Source organism: Anser anser, assembly GCF_964211835.1.
Source record: "Anser anser genome assembly, chromosome: 12".
NCBI lineage: Eukaryota > Metazoa > Chordata > Aves > Anseriformes > Anatidae > Anser > Anser anser.
Genome location: NC_139733.1, coordinates 15956211 through 15983196, shown reverse-complemented (window position 1 = coordinate 15983196; position 26986 = coordinate 15956211). Strand labels below are relative to the sequence as shown.

At 41.5% G+C, this 26986-nt stretch overlaps 1 protein-coding gene and 1 long non-coding RNA gene across 4 annotated transcripts in view; both read right to left on the bottom strand.

Annotated features, from left to right (window-relative positions):
- PTPRG (protein tyrosine phosphatase receptor type G) overlaps positions 1-26986 on the bottom strand; it is a 407047-nt gene that overhangs the window by 218077 nt on the left and 161984 nt on the right. The gene's annotated exons all lie outside the window — the stretch shown is intronic.
- Positions 1731-26986, bottom strand: part of LOC310879984 — a 28138-nt gene continuing 2882 nt past the window's right edge. Inside the window, exon 3 of the long non-coding RNA XR_014571300.1 lies at positions 1731-26976. This is a non-coding gene — a long non-coding RNA (uncharacterized lncRNA). The remainder of the gene's footprint in view (positions 26977-26986) is intronic.

Below are 26986 nucleotides of genomic sequence, written 5' to 3'. Positions count from 1 at the left end.
TCTGGGGCTGCATTCCCCAGGCGTTTAAGAAGTACGCGCTAGTGTTAAGGCTAGCCACCTACTTGGGGATTTGTTAATGCATCATCCCCTGTAGCCTGTAGGCCTCTGTACACGAATACGTATGGCTTATTGACTAATGTCAGGCAAAATAGACTTCCCACCCTGGATTAAGTTTATCACAATCTCTGCAATCACCTCAGTGAGAAAAAGCACAGGTGATGGATGAGTCTGCCACAGCCCCCGAATGGCAGCAGATACCAGCTGACAAGGCACCAGGGGAAGCCGATTCCGAGCTAAGGCTGCCTGAGCGAGCAGACCCCCTCCCCTCGGACCAGAGAGGGGCCTCCCGTGGATCTCCTCCATCCCGACAGCTCTTGGCCACAGCTGCGGTCTTGCCAGCCAGCCCCAGAACTACGAAGACCGTGACAGATCAGCAGCAGTACCGTGCCTCATCCCAGGAGACAAAGGGGACGCTGGGCTGGTCTCCACACCGCGGCCAGGCCAGGCCCCGTACAGCTGCAGCCAGCTGCCTCCTGCACTGCTGCCGGGGGCTCCGTGCCCACAGTCCGAGAGGGATCTGGCAGGTATCTCAACTGGGAAGCAGGAAGGGAGAGGTTGGAGCGGAATAAAGCTCCCCCTTCCCCCCCCCCCCCCCCCCCAGGTAGAATCTGTTGATTTCAACATTTTTCAAAATCAAGGCATTTCAATATCTCAGGTGGAAATCACATTTCAATTACAAAAGCATAATAAAATCATAAACCAATACTGAAGCCAGAGTTTTAGTTTGTCCCAGGCACTGCAGCCCAAATCAAAGTTTCCACAATCTGTCCATCACTCACGGTGCTCACATCTCTGCTCAATATCTGTGAAGTAGGAATTCTGGCAACATTTCCAGTGAAACTCATAACTGTTTCCAAATCCACCATAAAATCCAGTCAACTCTACAATATAAGAACCTAACGGTTAATGTAAGGACACAGATAATATGAACTCAACTGCCGAGGAAGGAAACAGAACACAGTAATAGACACGGCATCAAAATTAATCTTGATTTGAACAGGAAACCAATATGGGATAGCAAGTAGGAACAAATTGGTGTTGTCCTCCAGGTTATCATTAAGTACTTGTTGCAAAGAATCTGTTCATCCTCAAAGTTAAAACAGAGGAATCCTTTTTCTTTCATTACATTGCCTGAAAGCTTCTTAGCAGCACCAGCAGTTTGTAAAGATGAAGAATAGTGTTTAATAGGCAATTGCAATGGGTTCAGGAACTGCTAATAAACACACAAGGAAGTTGGGAAGAGGAACACTCACTCAAAGCCACTGCAGCCACAAAAAGTGATCCCACACATAGTTGTCAGCCATATGACCAAAGAGACCTGCTCCAAATCAATTCTACACAAAAAATGCCATGTGCTGAAATTAAAAATAAATAAATAAAATCCAACTGCAACTGGAGGCTTGCAAAGCAAGAGTGTCTAGAGGCAAGATGGGATTTAAGTAACAAATCTAAACGTTTCATTGTTCCCATATCACAACTGCACAAAATTTTGTCTGATCCTACTGCAAAAGTCAACCTGATAAACACATCCAGCATAAATCCAGCTGTAGTCTCAAGAGGAGCTGTAATTCACAACGCTCATGAGTTGCATCTATTATGTGGCATTCTCACCTAAGCTGAAAGCAGAAATATATGCGGACAACCCAAAAGGAGGCTCCTGTAGATTAAAAATGACATTCAGCAACAGAGAAGATGGGTCGTTAAGAACTGCGAAAAATACAAGAATGAGCCATGCAATAAAAAAGATCAACAGTGGTGACACAGCCAGTGGGGATTACAGCTGTCTGCTCAGCCTGTGCTACTACATCTGGTTAGTGTTATTTGCCCTATGGAGAAGGAAGAAAAAAAGGAAAGTCTACATCTGATATGACTGCTTTGCCTGCTTAAGATTCAAAAGCTCCACTGAAAGCTTTCTCAAAGCTGAAGGGAGCATGATTTATACAAAGAGCCACAAGCCTTTTACAGCCCATTTTGAGCAGAATGGACATCAATGCTACCTGCCTTTTGAGAATACTCTTTCCTATTTTATTTACATTTGCTCTTCATTTTGCTTTTAGAGTAACTTACCAATCCAGCCAATCAATTCAAACTATTTTGCAAGCATTTCAAGTCATTTCCTAGCATCACCCCGTAGGCACTTGCTTCTATGTAATTATAATCATTTTTCTGCAGAGATTTTCTTCATTCAAGTGCCTTTGCCAAGCAACAAGAAACAAACGAAAAAAAACACGTCTAAAAATAGGTAGGAAAAAATGTAGGAATCCCACTATATTGAATAGGGTCATCAGGAAGCAAGCAGAGGATAAATGTGTCTTCCCATGTCCTTCATGTCTTTGCTGACAGCCTAAAAATAGTTCTGTTCAATGTTTGATAGATATGGCTCTATATTGCAGCTAAAACATATTTCCCAAAAAAATCTATCTTAAAATTCAGCATTTTCAATTCTTTTTGGGAGGCCAGAAATAATCTGGCTAGTTGGTTCTTTTTCTTTTTTATGGTCCTTCTGTTGCAGAAGCAAGTTTATACGCCCAACTCAATTTAGCTATTTCTTTCAAGTAAAAAAAAGAACAAAACCGTGTCAATGCAAAAATAGTGCCTCATGCATAAAAGTATTAAAATTTTGCCCTATTCAGGAATCTGAAAGCTGTGATCTCCTTCCTTTGCTTTAGCAGATAAGGTGGCACGGGACATAAGGTAACCCGTGGTGAGGGGCACTGCTCCAGACCTGCTGCTCTCACACCTGACCGTGACACTGAAATACAAAAAGAGTGATTTTAACGAGGTAAGCCCAGACAAAGGGGACTCCGAAAAAAAGCTGCAAGACAAATGGCCTTGAATCCCAACAATCTCCCAATAAAAAAAAGAAATATCTTCTGTTTTTAATTCAGCAAATGCAAGTTCCCAACTGCCTCGTGATCATTTCAAGTGGAGAGTTGTCGTTGTTGTGTGGTGGGTTGGTTGGTTGGTTTTAAAGAGGTACTATTTCCTTGCCAGCAGCTTCCCTTTCTTTACTGCTTTCACAGTTATTTGAGACTGACCTAGTCAAAACCTCATAAACCATCGGTAGCACCCAAGTATCACCCAGCACCAGCCTTGTCACTGGTTTTAGGGTTGCCTTAAATAAAAGCAACGGAGCACTTCGTAAAACTGAATAACCTCCCCCCCACCCTCCACGTTGACGTGGTCACTAAATCCCGCTGGGTAATCTCCAGAATCCATCTGTTCCTTCTCATTCTCATCCCGAGAAGCCTCCCATAGCCCCTGATTATTTCTCAACTTGTCTGAAGAAATATCCTGTCTTCTGGCTTCCCAGACGCTTGCTTCTACCCCCCTCTCCCCGGAGGTTTGCTGAAAAAGGCAGCTGCAAAGATTATCCACTCCGATGTCATGCCCAGGCTCTCTTCAAATCCCTTGAAGGCGGAGACATTTCGCTAAAGGGAAAAATGTTTAACAGTGGAGAACAAGTGTCCTTCAAAACAGGCTTCTTCCCAGGTTCATCCTGGAAGATCCAGCTCCTTTTAAGCAAGCATCTTCCAAAGCATATTTAGCAGAAGTGGAAATGAGGAGGCCCCGCGCTAGACACAGCTAGCCTGCCCATGAGCGACAGGGAAAGGAGCTGTGATGGGGCCATGCGGCAGCGAAGTGCTGCGCTCCATGGCAGCACGCGTTAACCGGCTGAGAGGTACCGGCAGCGTTCACCAAAGGTCACCGTCAAATGGCAGATGCAAGCATAAAAACGATGACATTTGCCTAATGACCACAAAGCAGCTGAAATTACAGGAATGCATATCTTCTCCTTTTTCAGGTCAATACAGCCAGCATGTCTGTGCATTTAATGTATCCAGCGCAGCTGCACAAAACACTCCAAATGCTTCTCATTTAACTCGAGGGCTGTTAAAAATGGTGGAAGAAAAGCAAACTCTCTGTACTTGTGTTGATGCATAAAATCAGAACGCAAGAACCAAGCCCCACAGAGGACCTGAGATTTAATTGTTCCATTGTATTCTGTTATTGCTTTATCTGAAACCTGAAGCCCCCGCAGGACGGGAGCTCTTGCACTCTTACGGATTCCCACCAGCCCCCCATGTGCTCCCGCTCCAACCACAGCTACCAAAAAGCTAAACAGCAAACAGCAGGCTAGAGAAGCTTTATGGCTTCCTTACGATTCCAATAACTGCTGCTTAAGTTTAATGCTAAGTTTTATGGGGATGCCAAAGGGTTAACTTTGCTTGAAATTCTCCCATTTCTCATCATTCGCTTCACATAAGGCGAGTACTGAAGGAATTTATGACGCCCAAAACTGACAGTCGCTGACTGGCTAACAAATCTTTCCTTCTGTTTTCAAAATAGTTTTGTGTTAATCTCTCAGGTCACTATCAAAGACAGTTTAGCATCTAATTTATCACCTTTTGGGCAGGGATCCATGCTGAAAAATTCACATCCAAACTGCAATTTGGTTCAGTTAATGGTCTTTTCTCAGAGGAACTGGACAATTAAAAACATATGGAAATGGAATAAGCTACTCACTTTTCAACTAAATGTTTGCTCCATGTCTTGGGAAATAAATTTAGGATGAACAAACTGAATTCAGCCAATGGATTAAAAAGAGGATTGGACTACTGTTATAAATCAGTCCTCCTTTCAAAAGCCACACAGCACTATTTCTTACTTTTTTTTGAACAGAACATGCCCAACAATGGAGAAAAATCTTTGAGAAATTCCAGGTTTAAATGGGATTTGTGCTATTTAAAAAAAAAGTTCTTTATGCACTATAAACATTTGACATATTTAGGTACCTAGATACAGTAATCAGAAATGTCAGGTTAAACAAGAAAAGCATAAAGGCAAAAATAGTTTAAAATGTGTACATCAATGTACACTGGCTTTCATTATAGTGGCAATCAATCACAGATTTTTGGTAGAACTATGACATTCTATTATGTCTGGAAAATATCATGGTAGAGTTGATACGTTTAAGGAAACGCACTGCTTGGAAACATATATGGCATTTTAGCAATGCTGCCTTCTCTTTTTATTTCTCCCAGGGAAGCGTCAATGCCAGAGTAACAACTCACAAGTGACACCAGCCCCGACACAGCCTGCTCAACTTCTCCCTGGGCTTTGGTGGGTGCTGGATGAGGACAGGAGGAGAATATCAATGCCACTGACATCCCTTTGCTGGCCAGTTCTTTTCCTCTTTTTAGGGCCCTGAATGGCTGTTTCTAGCCATTAAGAAAACTCATGAAATTCAGCATGAATCCATTCATCCATATCTCGCATCGAGGTACAAAATGTGATCCCAGTCTCCTTCCTTAGGAAGGTCTCTGAGTGAAAAAGTCTTTTATTATATTCCAAGCGTGTTCTGGGTCATACATTCTCTTCCAGTTTAGTAATAGGCCTGCTTTTAGTCACCACGCCCTGTGCTTTGCCAGCTTCATTAGCAATTAAAGCTAGCGAGCTCAGCTCTCTCCACCGGCTGTGAGACCCCCAAGGGCCTGCAGAGCGAGAAACGCACACCGAAGGTGAAGGCCCTGGGCGAATACCTCGCTGCAGCTGCCCACAGCCACCCTTCCAATGAAGGGAAGCTGAACAAATAAGCGATGTTATGATGCTATTTTGCTTCCAGTGTTGCTTTGGCTGAAATCAGGGATTGAACTTGTGCCTTCCTGAACCAAAAGGACCGCAGGTTTGCCACCTGCGCTGAAGGCCTAAGGAGCACAGGCCAAGGCACCAGGAACACACCAGTGCAGGGGTTGCACTGCAATTTTCAATTAAAAATACAGAAAGGCAGCCATCAGCAACAACAGGCAGAGGATGGGAAAACAAACAAACAGCACGCAGAGGAAGAAAGTGGAAGCTACACCCTTGAAATGCCTTTTGATGTTAATGTGCTGCAACGAGTCTTAGCGTAATCTGCTTCATGAAATACCGAAAGTAAACAAAGCCCAGGAACACAAGCTTATCTCCCCCCAGCTTTCAAGAACACCTAACGCCTTCAGCCTCCCTTACCACGATTTTTTTTCTTTTAGCCATTGCAAAGAGACCCTCAAACACCCTTTTCAATTCTTCTCTTCAATGAAAACTTGGTGATAAGCTCAATTAAGGGAGACAAGAAACAAAACCCAGGCTGTTGGTTCTGTAAGTCGTCTGCTTACTGTTTATTTCATAAAGACCAAAGGTTTGATGTTAATTTTCTGTGATGCATTTTCCAATAATCCATGAGTATGAGCCTGAGCACTGACAGAAAGAAGCGCTGTATTTCACAGCCACACAGGAGCAGACAGTTTTAGGATCATTTATTTAATTATGCAAATGTTACTCTTGTGACAACAAGAGACATACTCAAGCTGAAACCATACATTTGATAATAAAGTTCATATCCAGCTGAAGATTCATTACCTGCTGTGTCAACTCCAGCTATTACCACATTATTATAGCTTATGCTACTGTGTAGTTAAAGTTGAGATAACACTTCCAATCTAAAACTCTATTTTTAGGACATTTAAAAGGAAGCGTTCGTTATGTATGTTTTCTTTAATTGGCTATTCTATGAGAAACTCTGAACGTACAAATTAAAAACAAAAACCAGCCACTGCTCTGAAGCTAATCACCACTGAATAAACAGAGAGGCTTTTTAATCAACATAAACTTCACTTCTTCCCTGCATTTTACAGCCGTGAATACCCAGCAGACACACAGTGTTTTTGACAGTGCTCACCAACAGGTGTACTGAAAGTAACCAACCATACCACCTCAGCAGAAGACTTGTGCACGTACATACACACATATATATATATATCTGAAATAATCTCACATCCAACAGGCTCTTCTTGTCCAGCACACTGATAAGCAGGGAAGAAAGCAGCAGGTGCTGAGCTCCTGTTCAACCCAGCGCCCATGCAATCTGACAACCATTTTCCTTCGTTTCCCAGAAGCGTGCTGCAGGTAAATAGTGAAGAAACGGCCGTACTATGGAAATGCCATTCCTTGCTGCTACCCACTCCTCTAAAAGCACTGTTCTGACCCAAACACAAATGTGGAGTTTACGCCATAAAAACTCCCCTTTCTTTCAACTCTGCAGTGACAAAATGCTGGCCACAACAAAACCCCAAGACATCGTGGTACCCAAGGGTGAGACCCACGCGTAGGGCTGAGCCTGGGGCTGCTGCTGACAGGGCTGGACGCTCCCATCCCACGTACCTGCCTCCCTCTCCACCACCCTGGCTGCTGGCAGGACTGATCCCACAGGGGCCTGATTTTTTTTTTTAATTGGTTGTTTTCCTCTCAATTCTTCCCTGAAGATGCTACCAGGCAGTCAGAGAAACTGACCTTGCAGCACGCCACCTTGCAGGGGTGGCAGGCACTGCAGCTGGCTCAGGCGCACTGGGAAGCCGTGACTCTACGGCAATTCTGTTTTGAACTCTTCCCACCGAACAAAAAAGCTCTTGCGTGCAATGGAATCCTCCTTTGCAACAGATGAGCCAACAGAGAATAAGCAGACATGTTTGACACTTAGGTGTTTAGGGTTTAAAAGCTAAAGCATTTAATCTCAGGTACCACATATACCATGAGACTGGGCATGAAAAGCAGTCCAACTTCTGCAGCAAAATGAATTTGTCCAAAAAGTCACAAATCTTGAGCTGCTTAATCTACAAGGTTCGGGGTTACTCCAACATGTAAAGTTGACATCTTTTTTATTAGTGTATTAAAACACTACTTTTAAATACATGATGGTGTACAAATGCCATGCAGTAAATACTTAGCCCTGGGCTTTTTATTTTTTATTTTTAATAGAAAAAGGATTTTATTATCAAAGGGATTCTAGTAATATGCAGCTATTGCATGCCAAACACCATGCATGAAATACCTACATCTTGGATAGGGAGATTAACGTGCTTACTGCTATTCTGCGGACAATTGCTTTGATGTCACTGAGGAATACTGCAAATACTTAAACACTAAGCACCACAAAAATCCATCTCAGTCTACATTTTTCAGGGCTGAGAAAATGTTATTACATGCATGTATGTTTAGATACACAGATCTAACGCACGTAAAGAAAAACCTTTCAACAAGATGAATGATACATGGAATACACATCTGATCTCCCTGCTTGAAAAATGCTCTCGCTGCTCAGCTCCCTTCTCTGTTTATTACGAGCTGCTCATGTCACTGCTCCCTGCCTGCTCTGCGCGGCGGTATTCAACCCAGCGCAACGGCTGCTCAGGATGCAAGTGCCTGACTTCATGAAATCCAAAGGTAAGCAGATCAAAATCTCACCACAGCTAATGGATTTGGTCCTTATCTTCTGTTGCTAAAGCATCCTGAGCGCCAAGAGACTTATCTGAGCATTAGGAATCAACATTAATATTATAATGCAATATTCATGTATTATTCTCTCATCAGTATTTTAGCTTATATACAACACTTCAACATGGACACTCACTCATACCACGCTTCTTTTTTCATTTATCTTTATTACACTTTTCCTACTGAATAAAAGCAAAAATATCTGCATTAGCTACGTCATCGGCGGACGGTTTGGGGAAGAAAAGAGTTATTTTTAACCTGGTACAGTTCCCAAATCAGCGCATAGCTCAAAAACTGGCATGAGAGCACAAAAACTGCACGTGGCTGGGAACAAGCTGGGGGAGTAGGGGTAAGAACTACTGATACTCCATTTGCCACCAATAAATACGACCAAAAAAACCACGTCCTAAAGCACAGAGTAACCAAAGGCCCAGTAATCTCAGTCTAGTAATCCTAGAGACAAATCTTCAGCTGGGATTTCATGTGCATCTCTGTAGCTCAGGTGCTGTTTCCAACAAGTCCATGGGATTTAATTGCTTCAGTCACTCTGGCAGTTAATGAATTTCCCTACATACCTTAGTGAACCTCTTTTAAACCTGGCCCTTGTCAACTTCAGAGTCTGAGCAAAAGGTCAACAGCACAATTCACAGCACGGCGTGTGGCTTCCAGAGCCCGGGACGTGACGCAGCCCAGCCTGGCCAAAGCCAGCAAAGCCCAACCAAAGCTCGCAGAGACTTGGTCTCAGAGCTCACGCCACAGCTCCAGCTCTTTTGTCTGTCTTGACAAAAAGAGAAATGCTTAGCGAGTTTTACGTGTGAGCAGACAAAAAGATGAAGCACCTCGGCTCTCTCTTGAGACTACGGGTTTGCCGTACATCTCGGGATGAAGCAGCAGCTCGTAACCAAAGGCTGAGCAGGAGCTGCCTCCGTCCACACCAGGAACCGCTGCAGCACGGCGCCAGAAACCTGCAAGGCCAGGGGGAAGCTACAGGAAGCACGGGCGGCTGTACGGCACGCTCATCGCTTAAACATTCTATTTCATCCCAAGGTTCCAAAACGATAATAGACTTTATTCTAATTGGATTGTCTGCAATGAGCCAATTTAAGTGCTAAATGCTGCGAATTATTCAGCATGACATAGCAGTGCAATGATCTGAGCCACTGCAGGGCAGGAGGCTTGTTGAAAGCTACAGTTCCTGAAGCATAATAAGGAGATGCAAGTCTTACTTGGCTTGTCTCCACTGACCAAATTTGTATTGTTTCCACAGCTGCAGTGTGCCCACTAAGCATTAACTAATGCTTTGACCTAGAACGTAACCACTGTCAGCCAGTGCACCTGATTAGAAGATGATTCTTCTGAACACCCCCTTACAGTCCGTATCACCCTCACTGCTGGCTTTCAAAGGGACTAAGTACCCGAGATGTCCTATGTATGCTATGCAGAGCTGTGAAACATTGATCTAACCACAAGCTTTAAAATATTTAACCAACTGAGTCTGTATCTTGGTCATCAGAGTGAGAACGTCACACTTACTTGCAAGGATTTAAGGGGCAGGAAGAGAGAGGTATTTAAAGCTTTAGGTTTTATCCGGGTGTAATTACGGCATCATGAATTGCAAATGCAAACGAAGGACTCCTGTGTTACCTCTCAGTCCTGCACGTAAGGCACAGTTCAGAAAAGAAGTACTTTTCATCATTGTGTGTAAAGTGATACTCAACATACAGTTTTGCTGTAATGTTCATTAAAACTCTGTTGTTCTGTTAGCAAGGAAGAAAAAAGGAACAAGAGGATTCCCTTCTGATTTGAAAATTCAGATTATGTCAATGATTCCCAAAACAGGGGACAAAGAAAAAAGTAATCTGTGAACAATGCTCCCAGCTTTTAAAACAACACTATCAGCCTCCTTCATGACCACCCCAAGAGGCAGTCCAGAACACCCCAGGCTTGAGGCAATTCAGTTGCAGTTAAGGTCCAGGCTCAAACAACAATGTAGGCGCTTATGAGGTTGGGAGCCTTGCTCCTAACTTCTGGTAACCTCGGCTCTGAACCTGAAACTCCCGGCTGCCAGTCCCGTGGAGCAGGAGGGACAGGAGCCTCAGGACAGGAGAGAGGGGTCGTGCACCTTGCTTCTCATCTGTGTATGCATCTCCTTCAAGAGAATTTAGCAGCACTCATCCTCAGTGGAAATCAACTCCTCAGCTCTACAAGAACCCTTGGATACAAGTTATCTGTCCCCACTGATATAAAAATGATTGAATTTAATACCTTCTCTCCAGTATCATGCCTAGTTGTCAGTGTGATGGTACATAGTTAAATCACCATCTAATATGAATACATCATCTGATCCAGCGAACAGAAGTATTTATTAAAAAATTCTGCCCTAACTTGACTTTGCTTCTTGGCTTCTGGATTTATTAGAATTAACACCAGTAGATGAGCAGTTTACTGTATTTTATTTTCTCACATATTTTCTAATCCACAGAGGCACAGGAACATTAATTCAGGAATTGGCTGCAATTATTTTTTTGCTATTCAGCTAGGGGCAGTAAATGCAAACAGAATTGGCTGCAGTACAATGTCATTGCGTAAGATTTGCTCTATTGTTCCCTTAGATGCAGATGTTAGGGTATATAACGCTAAATCAAAATAGCAGCGGTGTTGTCCTATGCACTTTCTAATGGGTTCCCAGTAGGTTCAGCTTTCTTGCTGGAAAATTAATTTCCTTTTACCTAAAAACAATCATAGGATTACAGAATTAAGACCACTTCTTCCATCAGCAAAATTTTAAAAGGAAGGAATGCCTCAGCTGCTCGTTTTCAATATAAAGCTCACGGTACACCACAAAACGAAGACTGAAAGCTTCGTGCATTCAACTTAATCATGAAGGCAGTGAAAAATGATAAGATAAATAAGAGATTTCACATTGCTATTTAAACAATGATTCTTTCTCTTGCAAATGCCAATTCCTTTCACACTGAAAGCACTGGAGAGGCTTGAAAATCTTGTGCATTAATCAGGGTTTCAGCTCTGTTCTCCAGGTTCTCAAACCGATCATCAGGAAATGCTCTTGCTCTTTGGAAATGCTGAGGGCAACAAAAAGCGAGCAAAGGCAGCCTCTCCTTTTGTGTGTGTGCTCGTTCAACATCATTGTTTTGTCTTTTAAAAGAAATGCAGATGACACACTGCTACTGGTGCCTTTATGGGGGTAGATTATCTGCAGATCAATATTATTGCTGTTTATCACACAAAAGCCTCTTCTCCAAGGAGCAAGCTGTGTGGGACAGCACAGGGACTGAACAGATATTACAGGTCGGTCCTCTCTGCTGTAGATGTAACCACAATTGAAAATACCAATTATCTTCCCAAACAAAGCTCCTCCGTAGCTGCAGTAGCCCAAAGAGGGACGTTACCACAACACCCCTGAGGGCAGCCAGCCATCTTTTACTCATTTCTGTTTGCTTGCTTTAAATGCTGGGGGAAAATTAAAGGATGAAATGATGAGATTAAAATGGCTTTCACTGCTTGCCCTTCCCAAAGAAATAAAGATATAAACAAACAAAATCCATCTATCTTCCCTCCGCCGGGATGCTCCTGGCAATGGTTATTAAAGCTCCCAGCTGGGAGCTCGCTCTTCACCACCTCCTAAAGACTGTCACTGCCACAGGTTCCTATCAGATTAGCGGGAGTAGGAAGAGACTGCCAAAATTTTGTACAGCACACCGTACGCACAGCCCTTCACACGCTGGCTGAGCACTGCAAGGCAGCTGCGAACAGCCCGAGATGCATCCCCAATGTCAAAAAGAAACCCATGTAAAGAAGAGCACACTCAAGAGATAATGAGCTCCCCAGGGAGGAATTGAGCATGCTAGCTTGAAAGAGGTCCGCCAAGAATAAGTTTTTATTTACATTCATTTTACATGTCCACGGTTTTACTGCAGGAAGCTATAATCTTGACGTTCTCAGGTGTCGGCTCCCACCCTCCTCAGGCTTTTACTACTGACCTTCAGTGGCTCTTTAATTGTGACTAGCACTCTTGATAAAATTAAAATATACATTTTAATGGATCATTCTAGCTTTTTAAATTGAAGATGAAAAGCCATACATTGCAATTGAGAATCATGGCCTGGCTGCCTGGTCTGATCTTCTTGGTAGTTATTTTGCACTGCTGTAATGCAGGGAAAGCTAATGCTTTCAATAAAATTTCATTGCTACCCAGGCTGCTTTTTACTTAAAGCTTAAAAAAGAAAAAAGAAAAAGAAGCCAAAGATTGAGGTTTGAAAGGGGCTGCAGCCTGAGTGGAAGGGAAGCACAAGGCCTGCTTCTCCTGTATCGAGGTGGAGGCCCTGCTGCCGGACAGGAGCCACGGCTGCGCTCTGTGCCCAGGTTCATATGATGGTGGCAACGAGGCATCGTGAACCCAGCTGTAAGGACTAGACACCTCCACACTGCAAAAAATAAATAACTAACTAAAAGCACTATCTTCCGTGTCATTAAAAGCTCACAGGGCATGGCCCATTTCAGGACTAGAGTCCTGAATTCTCCCTACAGACTTCTGCAGCTCTGAATTATGCAGAAAGGGACTACATCTGTTCACTATCTTGCAGCTCTGCCCTGAACGCAGGGAACATTATTGCAGCCCATGAAGAGAACAGGGGAAAAAGGAACAAGAGGAAATCACCAAATTCAATAATTATGCATCTGGATAAAACTCAGGCTAACAAGATTTACTTATTACACTATATGAATAAGCTACCTTGTAAGAGCCTGCTTATCATCAGACTAGGAGAAGAGTCGCATCTTTAAATAAAAACATCCGCCGTGCAGTTAGGTCACTGCTCCACACAACACTTCAATTCCAACAATACATCCAGCAGATAACGCAAAGCTGCTGGTTAGAAGCTGCACTGTGTCCTTCCATGCGGACCTCTTCTCTGTATGCTACAAGGGTTTTACATATATATACATATATGGCTCCAAAAGAAGTGTGTCCACCAGGCATCAGAAATAGCATTTGGCAAAGCAGGAACAGTGCTTCAAGTGGGCAACTACTCTGCAATATGTGCCCAAATTAGCTATGGCAGAATCCAAGACTTGCTTTAGGCAACAAGGCACGAAAGGAAAGAGAAGAGTTAGCAAAAGGTCAGAGCAGGAGTCCACCCAAAGTGTATCTCAGGCAGGGACACACAAAAAGCCAACCAAAGGTAAGTGATGGTACAAACTTGGAAAACATCAGGTGCCAGTGCTTGCAATCTTTTCAGAGACCAAGTGTAAAGCAAACAGGTGCTCCTTCACTGCTCCCTAAACACGCCTTGTGGGTACTCTAAGGGCTGTACATAATAAAACCAGAGAGCAGCTGGCTTGTAGCCACTTGGTACCTGGGTTTCCCCCATGCATTTACGCCCTGAGTTTCCAAGGAGCCCTTTTATTACAGACCGGTGGGGACCAAATGGGCTTGACCTTTTGTCAAGGTGATCCTGTTGACACTGAGAAAGATCTCACCTAGATTAAAGAGAAACTGTAACAGCACAGAAAGGCAGAATAACTGAAAAACCAATGCTAAAAATAATGGTATTTATTGAATAAATGATAAAGTGACTGAGAGCTTAGCTAAACATAATTTCAAGAAAAATCAGATCAATGTGGGACTCCCCTGTCTTTATGCATTTTGTTTAAGAATCTCCATTGTGCTCTATATTTGCAGAAGTAATTCTGAATATATGTTCTCTGCCAACTTCCGTAAAGATTCAGACCTTCACAGGTCTATGCTGATTTCTTAAACAGAAAAAGAGCGAATGCTTGTCTTTAGAGCTTCTAGTCTTGATTTAACATTAAGAATATGAACAAAGGAGTAAAAATAGTCATCTTTGTTTTATGTGCCTTTCTAAAAAGACAAACATCCAAGTGTCTTCAAATCTCACTGGCTTTTAGTACACGCTGGTCAATCACAAGGACAAAAATCTGTAATCTGAAATTAAAGGGCAATTGTTTTTAACTTATTAAAGTGTAAGCATAAATTTTACATAAGTACAAACTAATTCTGAAAGACGGCAAACTCTAGAATGAGAATCTGTAATTAAAGTTTAATTAAAAACTAGAAGAAAGATCTAAAAAGTATCAATTTGCCCTACGGAAAAATACTGTTTTTAAGAAAATAAGAGTGAATATTTATTTTCTTGGCAGTTCAATGGCATCAACACTTGAATACAATCATTGTCTGGGAGGTAGGTAGAAGCAGCATGACATTCTGCAGTTAATGTTTCTCCTCACTTAAGATGAAAACATCTTCACATTCCTCCCCTGCATATGTTGCTTTCCAATATTGAAGGAAACCTCTCGAAGAACATTCATATACAAATATATAAGATTTATATGCCATTGGGTCAAAGGCTTAGTGTAATACAATATTACTGTTACACTTCGCATTATTATCATTATAGCTATGCTTGGTTTGCATTTCTGCAGCGTTTGAAATCACATTAGTTTGCTCTTCTGCTAAGTGCACAGTTCCAGGTGGCCTCTAGCGTGACTTAAGGTCAGGAAAAACCTGGAGGCTGGCAAATGTGCGTCTTATTTCCAAATGTTCCTATCACCTCTAAATCTGATTGAAGAGAGCAAAAGAGAGAAGGCCTCAATGTATTTCAAAGCTAAGCTACAGCTGTGCAAGAAACTTGGAACCTTAAAGTAACTTGGGGGTGTTGGACAAAAAAAGGGAAATAGATTCAAAGCGTTGGAACTGTTACAGAATGAGTATCTCTTACTTACCAGAGCATTTAAATTATTTAACAAATTTCCTGATGAGCTTTTTTGCATATTATTTTGTGAACAGAAGATGTTGCACAATTCATAAAACCCTTGCCAAAAAGAAAAAAAAGAAGAGCAGTTCCTGGAGAGATTTCTAGTGAACAGCCAGAGATATGCAAAAATCCTAGTTAGACCGTGTGCACACACTACACAACTACCTCCCCGGCCCGAGGTAAGCAGATACAATGGTATGACCTCAAAAGGAGTTTAGTATTCAGGTCACACCGATATTGCTAACGTTATTTTATATCAGTATCATTCATTTTTAGGTAGATTAATTATAACAAATAAGTGCTATATCAACAGACTTTTCATTATGGTCCATTTAACCTCATAAAACATAATTGATTCCTATTTGCTGTATCTGATCAATGCTTAGGGCTCACTGCTGAACTGTGTTAGGAAAAAAAAGACTAGGCAGGAAAGGACCATCTCTGGGTAGGATAAATAGAACAGTTCACATACTACGTAGCTTCAATTGTCTGCATAAATGTGCGTCTATGCACTTATGGAGAACACAGAAAATATACTGGTGTTTATTAACTCAAAAATCCCATCCAAGAAGCCTAAAAGTCTTTACAATTGACTAACTTGCATCTTCAAGGCACAAGCACTAGAACTGGACTTCCCACGCTACATAAATAAAAGTTGTATTAGTACAATATTCTGCTGAAAGAACTCCTTTCTTGGAGCACGTTTCCCCCAGCGTTTTGGGAGATTGCTGGGAAGGGAGAGGGAGGTAGCTCTCTCACCTTACCATGCCCCTTGCTACAGGGGGCTGTGTAGACTCAGCTGTGTTCTCAGTCTCTGAAAAGCTCCACGTTCAATTATGAACAGAAGAATAATGACTGCTGCCTTACATGGACCTTCAGCGCACGGACCTGCACTGAAAAGCATCAGGAAGATGATGTGCACGAACGAACCTCAGGACCGGATTCATGCTGACTGCATTACTGAAGTCCCTCCTTCCACACCGGGGTTTTTCAGGCAGATGTTCAGATTCTGGGTCAACTCAAGTGTCACAAAATGAGCAATGCAGGAATGGGTAGATCTCAAAAACTACTCTGACTTAGGCAAAGCTGAAGGAGATTATTTGCATTACTGGGATCACAGACTGACTGTGACCTGTGATGAAAAGACCTATAGAAACAGGTATAAATTTTGTGCGCTTTCTCTGAAAGAATACAACAGTTGCACATGCCTTTGATTCCTTAATTACTCAAGGCTATGTATAGAATTCAGCCCTTCTGTAACTATTAGTAAATAAGATAATTGTACTGTATATTAATGCAATCTGCTGGAAGTAGAACCTTCCAAAAATATTTCACTACTAACAAACAAGATATTAACTTCACATCACTGAAGTTAATTGGATATTCAGCTCATCTCTTAAAAAAAGCAAAAGCTTGAGATGAAAAACAATACATTTATTTTTTAAACAAAGATGTTAGTACAATGCTCTTAGTAGTGGGTAAATATTTAATGGCTAAGTTCTTAATGTTCACATTTAACTATGTAAGAAGCCTATTCAGTATTTTTAGGAAGAAATAATATTTAACAGAGCCAACTAATTTACTACTTGTTGCAGAGAGGTTTAGTGTGACAGACTGGAACAAAATGAACAAATAGATATACATGACATGGAAATTTTGGAATTGTATTTCCAACTGCTGCTCTCTGTAATCTCTTGATTATGGAAAGAAGGGAAGATGCGCATTTCTTGTACATCAACGTTGGGAGTGGAGGTTTGCCTTTTGTGCTGATTAATCTTAAGTCAAATCTGAAAACATTTTTAACTTAAACTTACCTGAAGATGTATTATTAGCAAAGACTTTCATTTAAACTGGTACATCAACCAAATCACTCTCCGTCAGTTTTACCACGTGAAGAAAATATAGTCTCCAATACGTATAAAATATACTTAATGTTTCTGAGAAACCATCATCTAAAAGCTCACCTGCCCTGCGTTTCTCTTAATGGGTTTATCAATTTTTAGAACACCCAGGGTATAGTAATATTTAATACTATGTACTAAATGTTAACCAACATTTAAAAGCAATAAAAAAATGCCAAGAGACAGTTTAAGATTTCAAGATGCCAAGCTTGTCCAGTCAGCTAATCATCTCACAGCACAAGAAAAACAACAGGAAAACAGCTACAGCACTGGGACTTGGTGATTAATTTAACTCTTCCAGGTAAGCACTTCAGGAGGAAAGTCTGAAGGCACAATTAAGGGATGCTGAAACAGAATTTCCAAAGAGTCCTTGCTGTGAGATGATGCCAGATCCAAAAGCTTTTAGTTCCCTCTCCACTAAGGCAGAAGCAATTTCCTTTGATTACGGACTCTGTCAGCCCCTTAGGTCAAGATGAAAAATCTTGATTTTTTTTTTTCCTGGGTGAATCTGACACGCCAATCACACAGTCAGCCTCAGTGGAGCAAGATTTGGCAACGAACAGACAAATAGGCAGACACAGCTGGGCAGAAACTCTTCAAAGGCAGGGTGTAGAGACAGTCCGTCCACTCTGACCCTGACCATACCTGTACAGCCCCTTAACAAACCATCACGACATTTCCCAAGCCATTGGCTGGGAATTAATAAAAAAAATAAAAAAATAGTGTTGTATAAAGCCTGGGCAGGATTCAGTCTCCTCAGCTGGGAAGATAGCATCATGTTGATATCTCTAAACATTAGAGGAGGAAAGATAGGGATGTAACAGGTGGCTTTATGGCATCCTGCCCCTTTATGGAGGAGGAACATCCACCTCCTGCTCCTCCTTCACTGCTGTAGCCATAGGTGCACTCTGGTGCCAAGTGAAGAGCAGGGCAAAGCCACCGATGATTTGGGCAATTCCCTTCGCTCCCCTCTCGCCAGTGCCAAGCTAGCCATCACCCCATTACCAATCCCAACAGTCACACCCCAAATCAGGCCCACGGCCCCTCCATGCGCCTGTCCGGCCTAGCGCAGGCGGCCTTCAAGCCTGCCCCGTGGGGAGGAAGGTGGCTCTGGGGTGGCCGAACTCACCTTCAGGCATCATTTGCCATCTACGCAAGGCCGGAAGGTAGCATGCCCCTATGTGGGGTTATAAAATTGGGTTTTTATCTGAATCTGCAGGGATTTCCATCTATACCTGCACAGTCTATTTGCCCTAATTGCAGCTCTGACTCGGAGAGACTCCAGCATTTTTCAATTTAAGCCAAACTTTTAACGTGGTTTGAATGTATCTAAATGCATTCAGGAATGTAATGAAGTCCCACTTCCCCCAGAAGTCTGTGTCTATTGCCCCTAAATAGTTCAGCTGAGGATTTATTTGAATTTATAGGCAGCAACCAAGTCATATATTGCTTTCTTAAATGCCTTATATAAGCAAAAATGCGTAACTGAGACATGAGGAGTTCAGCATAATAGTGAACCAATGCTTCATAAAAAGCAATAATTTTATAAAGCATCTTTTTAAAAAGAAGTTTTTAAAATAAAATACACTTCATCTCCGCCCTCCCCCCCCCCAATAACTGAACATGATCAAAACCGACTATACCAATTCCCCAAACTGCTGTATTTCTCCCAAAGCAGTGTTTGGCCATCCCTCTACCTTGCTGTGTAACCCCATGCTCATTACGGACCTGCCACTAGAAAGAACTGAAAGCGTCACAGATTCCAGAACTTAAAAGTTAAGAAATGTACTGTGTGATTTTCTGCCAACAAGGCAACACCAACACGTTAATTCCTCTACCAAGATGAGGTCAGCTTTTGAAACACATTTTACATTTTCTAGGCTTCGGACTTTCCTTGAGAAAATGCAAGGTTATGTACCGTGGTTCGATTTACAAAATTAGCTGCTGATCGTTGTTTATATACACTGTATTGAGATTCAGACTATTTGATGACTCGCACCTATGAATCTGAAAGGAAGAGGAAGCCATAGAAAATACTTTAACATCTACAAAAAAGTAACAAAATACACAAACTTCTGATAACTTTCCAAGGTCCTGATAACTTGCAAACACGAAAGACTTGGGGACGGTGTGGGAAATTAAATGAGACATTTAACTTTACCAGACTTGCCAAGATGACTTGACTTTATGTAATATTTTCCAGTGCTGATTTTACTTCATGCACCCGGATGCATACACTTTTCCTAAAAAATACAATCCTAATAACTCAGATAACAGCTTTTAATTTTTTTAAACACACACATGGACATAAGCATGTTCCAGTAAGGGCTTCTTCCCCTCTACAACATCATGTCCGTAGGGGATTAAGATGCTCTTTATCAACAGTTGTTGATAATGATGCATCACCTATCAAGATAAAAGTCTGCATGCAATAGCATCTGTTACATTCCTTTGTTACGAAGCCGGTAACACAGTTTTTGAACACAACGAATTTGACTTTTAATTACCCTTTTACACTTCCTGTTCACTTATTAATCAGCATTAACACAATGGAAGGCCATTTAAAATATTAATATAAAACTAAGCCCTGTAATATTTCCACATGAACAAAATTTTTTTCATATAAAATTTTTGTTTTACAGCTTTTGAATCAAGTTATGACTTCTGCTTAACTTAAATAGCACAAGTTATCTTCTTTAATATGACACCTTTTAGAAACACATTCAGCAAGCAGATAACTATATACACAAATTAAGAAGCAGGGTATTAAAATCATGGCCTACATTATTCCCATTCTCTTTGTTCAATCTGAGTTCTCCAGTCACAATCACAGTAACTGAAGAATACACAAAGAGCTTTCCTTCTCCTTCCAATACCTGCTCAAACAAAGTAATGTTCCACAAACAGGTCAGGAGAAAGCAATGCCTTAAGAATAACTTTAAAAGCCCAAACATGTATTTCAACAATACGATGTTCTATAGCACTATGAGAAAAAAAGATTTGCTATGCCATTCGCTTCACACGCCTCCCAAGAGGGAACCATTCTCTTCTAGCACTCTGTTCAACCCCGTGCTCATGTGTCCCAAACCGTGTGACTTTTACCAAAGAGTTATGACTCAGGCTTGCTGTTACCGAGAGCACATACACTAGCCTGAGAAGATAGCATAGTACAGCTTATTTTTTCACCACATCACCATATGCACGTCTTTTTGAAATAATTAGATAGACAAGACTTGCAGAGGCACACTAATGTTTAAATTTAAGGCTTAAAAATGTTCTAAGAAAAAGACTTATAACGACAAATACTTCCCACAAATGAAGCATTTTCCATGATGAAGTGCCAGACATTTGCCAGCACGTTAGTGCTGTAATAATAATTGGGCATGAGTTACTCTGTTGAATGGGGAACTGGCCACTGAGGGAAATCAAGCCCCTACTCTCTTGAAGCCCAAACAGTAAGGGTACCCCACAACCAGGTGCAATGATGCTGCCTCCGCCTCATTTCACCGACAGCAAACTGGGCTCCAGCCCAGCTTTACCTGACCCAAGCTACCTCAGAGAGGCATCGACATCGACCAGCTAGGCTTCTTCCCAAACAGCCCAGGGAACCTAGAGAATATCAACTCTGGTCACCTTAGATACAAAAACGAAGAAAAAAAATAAATAGCGTTTCCATCATTTCCTCCTAATAGTACCACATGGTAACACAACCACATGGCAGTCAGCTCTAGGTACTGCAGTCGGCTATTTCAAACTCTGATTATGTCCAAGATCTTACATGGGACAGATTTAACCTTTGTCAGTCTTAAGCTCCTTGATGCATATGAAAAATCAACATAAAAGTTGAAACGATCAATAATTATATTCATTTTCCATGTACAAAAAAAGGTGGTGACAACACTCTTCCTACCCTCTTTTCTGTGCACAGCAATTCAGTCTATTGATAGCTCCTTGCCATTTGACAAAAAGCAAGTACATTCTAAACCTTATCCCAAGCACCTAATCCCCCAGTGATTTCATGAAGGAAAAAAAAAACTGCATTCCACTGTTATCACACACCAGCCAGGGAATGCACAAAGGAAACATCTTCCACAAAAGCTGCTGAAAGGATTGCTACACCGCAGGGAGCACAGAGCCCACATCCACCAAAAGGACCTACCACGAACTGTGCAGCAAGACAAGCCTCAACACTGTAAATATGAAATATTCTGAATGTATATGAAATGGCTTTTATTAACGCAAAAAAAAAACCACTATGAAAGCCATAACCATTAGTTTTCACTTTACCAAAAAACTCACAGCAGTTGCAACAGCAGAAATGTACATTTCTAAATGTTAGAGCATTACTGCTAAATTTCAATCACCAAATACAGCAACACTCGTCCCTAGAACGATATAGACTTTTCATCAAAGCTAAAATGAGAAGGAATATTACTGTGAAATTATCAAAGGACATAATTTAAATGTGCACTGCAGTCATGTTTCCGAGCAAAGGGCCAGGCAACTCCTACTCCTGTAGCAGAAATGAAAGCTAACGTTCTTGTGCAGCCCCTTGACTATACAGAAGTGAGAGGCTACATAAAACAAGGATCAAAAACTTCATGCAAGTGAAGTGCTTTTACTGAAAGAGACAAACATGCTAGAAAGGGGCAAGAGGGGATCATCTGCTGGGCTTCTTGATATGAAACAAAAATAAAAATATTTATTGTGAACAATTTGGGAATAATTGAGGAGAGCACAAGTAGGATTTCTTTGTTTTGTTTTGATTTCAGTACTATCAGGGATAATCAGTAAGGAGATAAAAGGGCTTTGTATTTAATACCATATTACTTCTTCCAGCACACAGCTATTTTCAAACAGTCTGTGGCTGTCTTCCATGATTCTCTAAGACTGCAACCTTCAGTATTCAAAATCTCTTTGCTAGAAACAAAATGATTAAAAAGTGTCAGAAAAGAACAGTGAAGAGGTCTCTAATTTCTGCTGTACCTTCTCAGTCAACCTCTCCGCAGACTCCAGCTCCTGTATAAATCTCAAACAAATGTAATCCCTTTTGGAGTTCAGTGGCTCATGGCCAACACAGGCCACATTACCCAGCGAGTACGACAACAGACACATTCTTCACCCTCACAATACACTTAAACTTGGGCTCCCAGTAATTTGGCCAAAGGAAGGCTTGCATTCATCCAACTTCTCAAGCAACTCCTTGTCATTTTGGCACAAGCACTTTACAACTCAATTTACAAGAAAAGTGGCAATTTAGTTCCAGCTGCAAAGCTCCAAGAGTAATATTAGGAAAATAGGAACCATATTTCACCTTTTATTGGCAGGGTACACAAAGTACTTCATTAGTTTACTTAGCACCCAGGAACTGCATGCGTTTATTGACTGGTGCTTTGATCGAGCTTCCACTTACTTAAAAAAGGCCAGCCCCTCCATAGATCAGTTTTCTAGGACGGACCAAAACTCTGCACGTAAACGAACAAATAAAAGCCCAGGAAACTCAAATGAAGAAAACAAACAAACAAACAAAAACAGACAATCACTTATTTACACTTAATTAAGCATAAAATAACTCCTCTCCTCCTTTAGGAAGGATATAGATAAAATATGAATGGAAATAAGAGTGGCTGAGTAATCACAGCAGTTCAAACAGCATTTCGCAAGCAAAACAAGTGCGATAAGATTCAGCAGCCTGTGGCAGACATTTGTTTGAGCTAACAACAAGATCGTACTTTCATACTTTTGGCCATCTCTGTAGTCCGAGGCAAACCGCCAGCTCCTACTCTCTACTGTCAACCCCCAGACCTAATGGAGATGAAAGGCAAAATATAGCTCAGCTCCAACTGCATTATTGATTCCAGCAGGGCCAGATTCGGGCTGACAGGGCTGAGGTCATAATTTAGCCATTAGCACTAGGAACGGCAGGATTCGTCTACCCAGAACCACAGGACTATGGGCCATGCTCTCCCTTTTATGTCTAATCAATATTATATTTTGCAGATGTCTCACTGGGCTAATGGAAGAGCGGCCGCAGCACTGGCTTTACAAACAGCTCTAGCAGAAGGCAAAATACTAGAGCCTCCTCGTAGACCATCCCATCATAAACCTCAGCCCACCTCTGTTTTTCTGCTACAATCTCTCTGCCATATTCAACCCCATCTTCTCTTTACAACAATCCAAAAAGATCATACGATACATAAAAAAAAAAAAAGATTGTACTGATAAGAACAGCTCTACCTACACCTTGGGATTCTCATACTTCTGCCATGCTGCAGGCAACTTCTCGTATCTAAACATGAAAAATCCCAGACAAAAAAACACTATAACCCAAAATAAGCTTTATTGCTACACAACATCACAACATTTGGGGGACAAGTACAATTTAATCACACGATCCCGCAACTTCCCACTCTTGTGGAAGCCAGGCCTGCGCTCAGACCTGTTCCACTGCCGGCCCACAGCAGGCCCTTTCAGGTGGGCATGCCTAGATGCAAGCTACTGAAAAATATTTCCTTCCCACAGGAATAGAAATTCCTCACTGGGATCTCGACTGGAGGTGGATAGCCTCATGGGACAAGCACTCTGGGTGCTCGGCCCTGCCCTTGGCCCTGGGCTTCTCCGGGGCCTGCTCAGCAGACAACGCGCACCGAGCCAGACCGAGGGGGGGAAGCTGAGTGTGCCACTTCCACAAAGTGTGTGACGATCCCTGGTTTTAAATACCCACTTAGGAGGAAAGCCTTATCTTCTTCACAGCTCCTCAGCTCACCGTAGCTTCCAACTTAACTTTGCAATTTCCTTCTCTAATTTCTCTGAGGACCTTGCACTTCTCCCACCAGCCTTTTTAGATTCAGTGTGCTTCACTGACTAAATCAGAGGCCATAAGCAGGTAGAAATGAAGATTTTAATTATCTGTGCCTCTACTTTTTGTTTTGCCTTTAAAATAACAACATAGAGTGACCAGCATTATCCTGACTTCAAACTGGCTGCTGTACTTCATTGCTCTTAATTATTTGATGAGGAGGAAGAGATCTCTAAATGGCTGTTACCAAGATCCTTAACAAATAATATACGATAGGGTTTTATTAAACGCTGAAATATTTAGTTGAATTCAGTGACTCAGACAAATCTAGAGAATATAAATTCAGAGCAGTAACTTTATATATTAAACAGCTGCCTTAAGGCTCCAATTTATTTAAAAATAGATTTTATTGATTTTTTTTGCACATTTTGGAATTAAATGTTACTGTCAGCTCCACATATGCTCATCTCTGTAAAGGTTTCTTATGAACTATGATATCAACTTAAATTCTAATCTATTTGCATTAAATTGGTACAAACCCTGGTGGGGAAAGTCTTACGGTGAATGAACTTAAATCTGTTCCCACTTAGTGTAAGTTGCAACATTATAACCTACTTTTAATTAAAATAAGCACACCCTAGGTAGGGCAGCATTAATTTATCAAAATAAACAAACGTTCATGTGGCATTTTGAGTTGATGCAACAGTGGTTAAAATAGGAAAAAAAAGTAGCAGTAAATGGTCAGTTTTTCCCATGGAAGGAAGCTGACACTGAAGGGATTCTCAATCAAGACAGATGCTCAAATCTTAATTTAACTGGGAAAAGGAGTAAATATATAGATATATATTATTAAAATTATCTGTGGACCATTTAAAAATAAACAACTCATGATCAGCAGATCATGCCACCTCTATTGCACCAAAAATAAGAGTTATACAAGGTTCTCACAACACTGTGCAATAAATAGCAGATGAAATTCAATGACAATCAATGCCGAATCAACCCTAATTATATATACAACGATGGACTTGAAATTAGCTAGTAACATTCAGGGAAGACTTCAGAGTAATCACTCATGCTGGCAGCTCTCTGCGTGTCACCTCTGTGCTCCACAGCAGTTCTAAGGCAAACAAAGCCCAAGGAATTGCCACAAAAGTATTAGGGAAGAGCAAAACACTTTGTAATTGTCTTGGAAACTCGTGTCCCAGAACTGGGAGCCCTTCTGTTCACTTGTCTCTGAAAGGACATAGAACAGTTAACAGAAAAGGCAGCAAGGGTGACCACAGATAAGCAATGGATTCTGTTTCAAAGAAGAAAAAAAAAGTCCAGACCTGTAAAAGAGATGATTCAGGGTGGAGAGAGAAGAATATACTACCAGTCCTTAAAAACCTGGAATTGCACAGGGAAGATGAACAGAGCTACCATTCATGCTTTCTGCCAATGCAAGAGCTATAGAGTACCAGGTGGAATTATGAGTCACTGGGTTTAAAAGAGACAACAGGCGCTTCTTCCTTTTGTTTAATGCCACAGGACATTGAAGAAGCCAAAAATATTAAAACTTTGGGGAAAAAAACAATTAGACAAATGTATGGAAGAAAATTCAGTCGCAAGCTATTAAAAACAATTATGCAGAAACAACTTCTGGTTCAAGAAGCCCCTTACACAGACCACTGCTGTCTGGCAGGGCAGGCTGCAGGAGCATCGCCGCCTTCTTATGCTTTCCTTCATCAGTAGTCTGTCCTATTGGGTCACCAAAAGATGCAAAATACTGGGCTAATCAGACCTTCAGCTTGACCTGTATGGCCATTTTAATATTTTCCTAAAGATGAAGCTAAGACTTATTTCATTGTTGTGCAATGGGATCACATACCAAATATACTTACATGCATAGCTTCATCACCTGCTTTGGAAAAAGCAGAAAATGTAAAAAGCCACTTTCAGGTAATGTATAATTCATGCAAATCTTGCCATCTAAGCTTTTTAGGCTTTTCTTAAATAAACAAATAATTCATCCTCCACATCCTTCTGCAGTCTGAAGCTAGTACTAATTATGTTGACATTCTGGTACAAGTCAGAGGCCCAGCTGAGCCCAGGGTTCCACTGTGTCCTGTGCAAATACAGGAAGAGACAGTTCTTGCCTCACAGTCTGCAAGCAGTATGAAAAACTGTATTAGGAGGATCACAGAGAGACTGGAAACAGAGACGAGGCAGCTCTCCCTCCTCTAAATCAGAGAATCGGGAACGGAGTTCAGGTGGTTTTTGTTTAGTTGGTTTGGTTTTATATTTTTTGTTTTGAAGTTGATGTCCATACATTTCTCCCAGGCTGTCTCAAAAAGCAACAGAACAGGAGCTAAGCATTTTTCCATATAGGCATACTAACTACCGTGGAGATGCATTTGAGAATTTCATGTAGATAATGTGCCACGTCTGAAGAAATTTGATCCACAGAAACATTTTTATTAATTTCACATATGTATAAACCATGGCGGACCCCAACAGAAACCCTCACATATATTTCAGGCAATTTAAATGGAAACCATGTCCACTAGTCTTGGGCTAGCACTGTGAAATCTCAAGAGATAGGAAACACAAGTCGGTACGAAGAAGTACAAGATGTATACGTAAAGACATCTGGTACAGCTTTCTGAAATTTCAGACTTCAGCACTGTTGGCAGTGAACACAGTACGTTTCTGCACTCAAGGGGTCTGATTCTTCACCGTTCTTATCATACAATCTCTACCGTCCGGAGACCATTACGCAGCACATGACAATGGAAGAGACACTGTCTGCTCTATAAATCTAAAAAGATCAGGTTTCAGAAAGCACAAAGAAAAATGATAGGGTTCCCAGCAACGTCAGTTGTCATTTTTCAATGGGCTTTTTTCCTTCACGTCAGCTTGCTATTTACATAGCCGTCCTACACCTTAAGCAGCGGGCAACGCACGTGAGGTCCCAATGGTGTAAAGGAGCATGTGATTCTGCCAAGAACCAGCCTCAAACTCTGCAAACAAGATGGTTGGCTTTTGATATGTTTCAAACATTTTTGTTACAGCCTTTGACATCTAGTTTCAGTCTGCAAGTGATATGAAGCAGCACTGTTAGTATTCCAATCTGAAAAGGA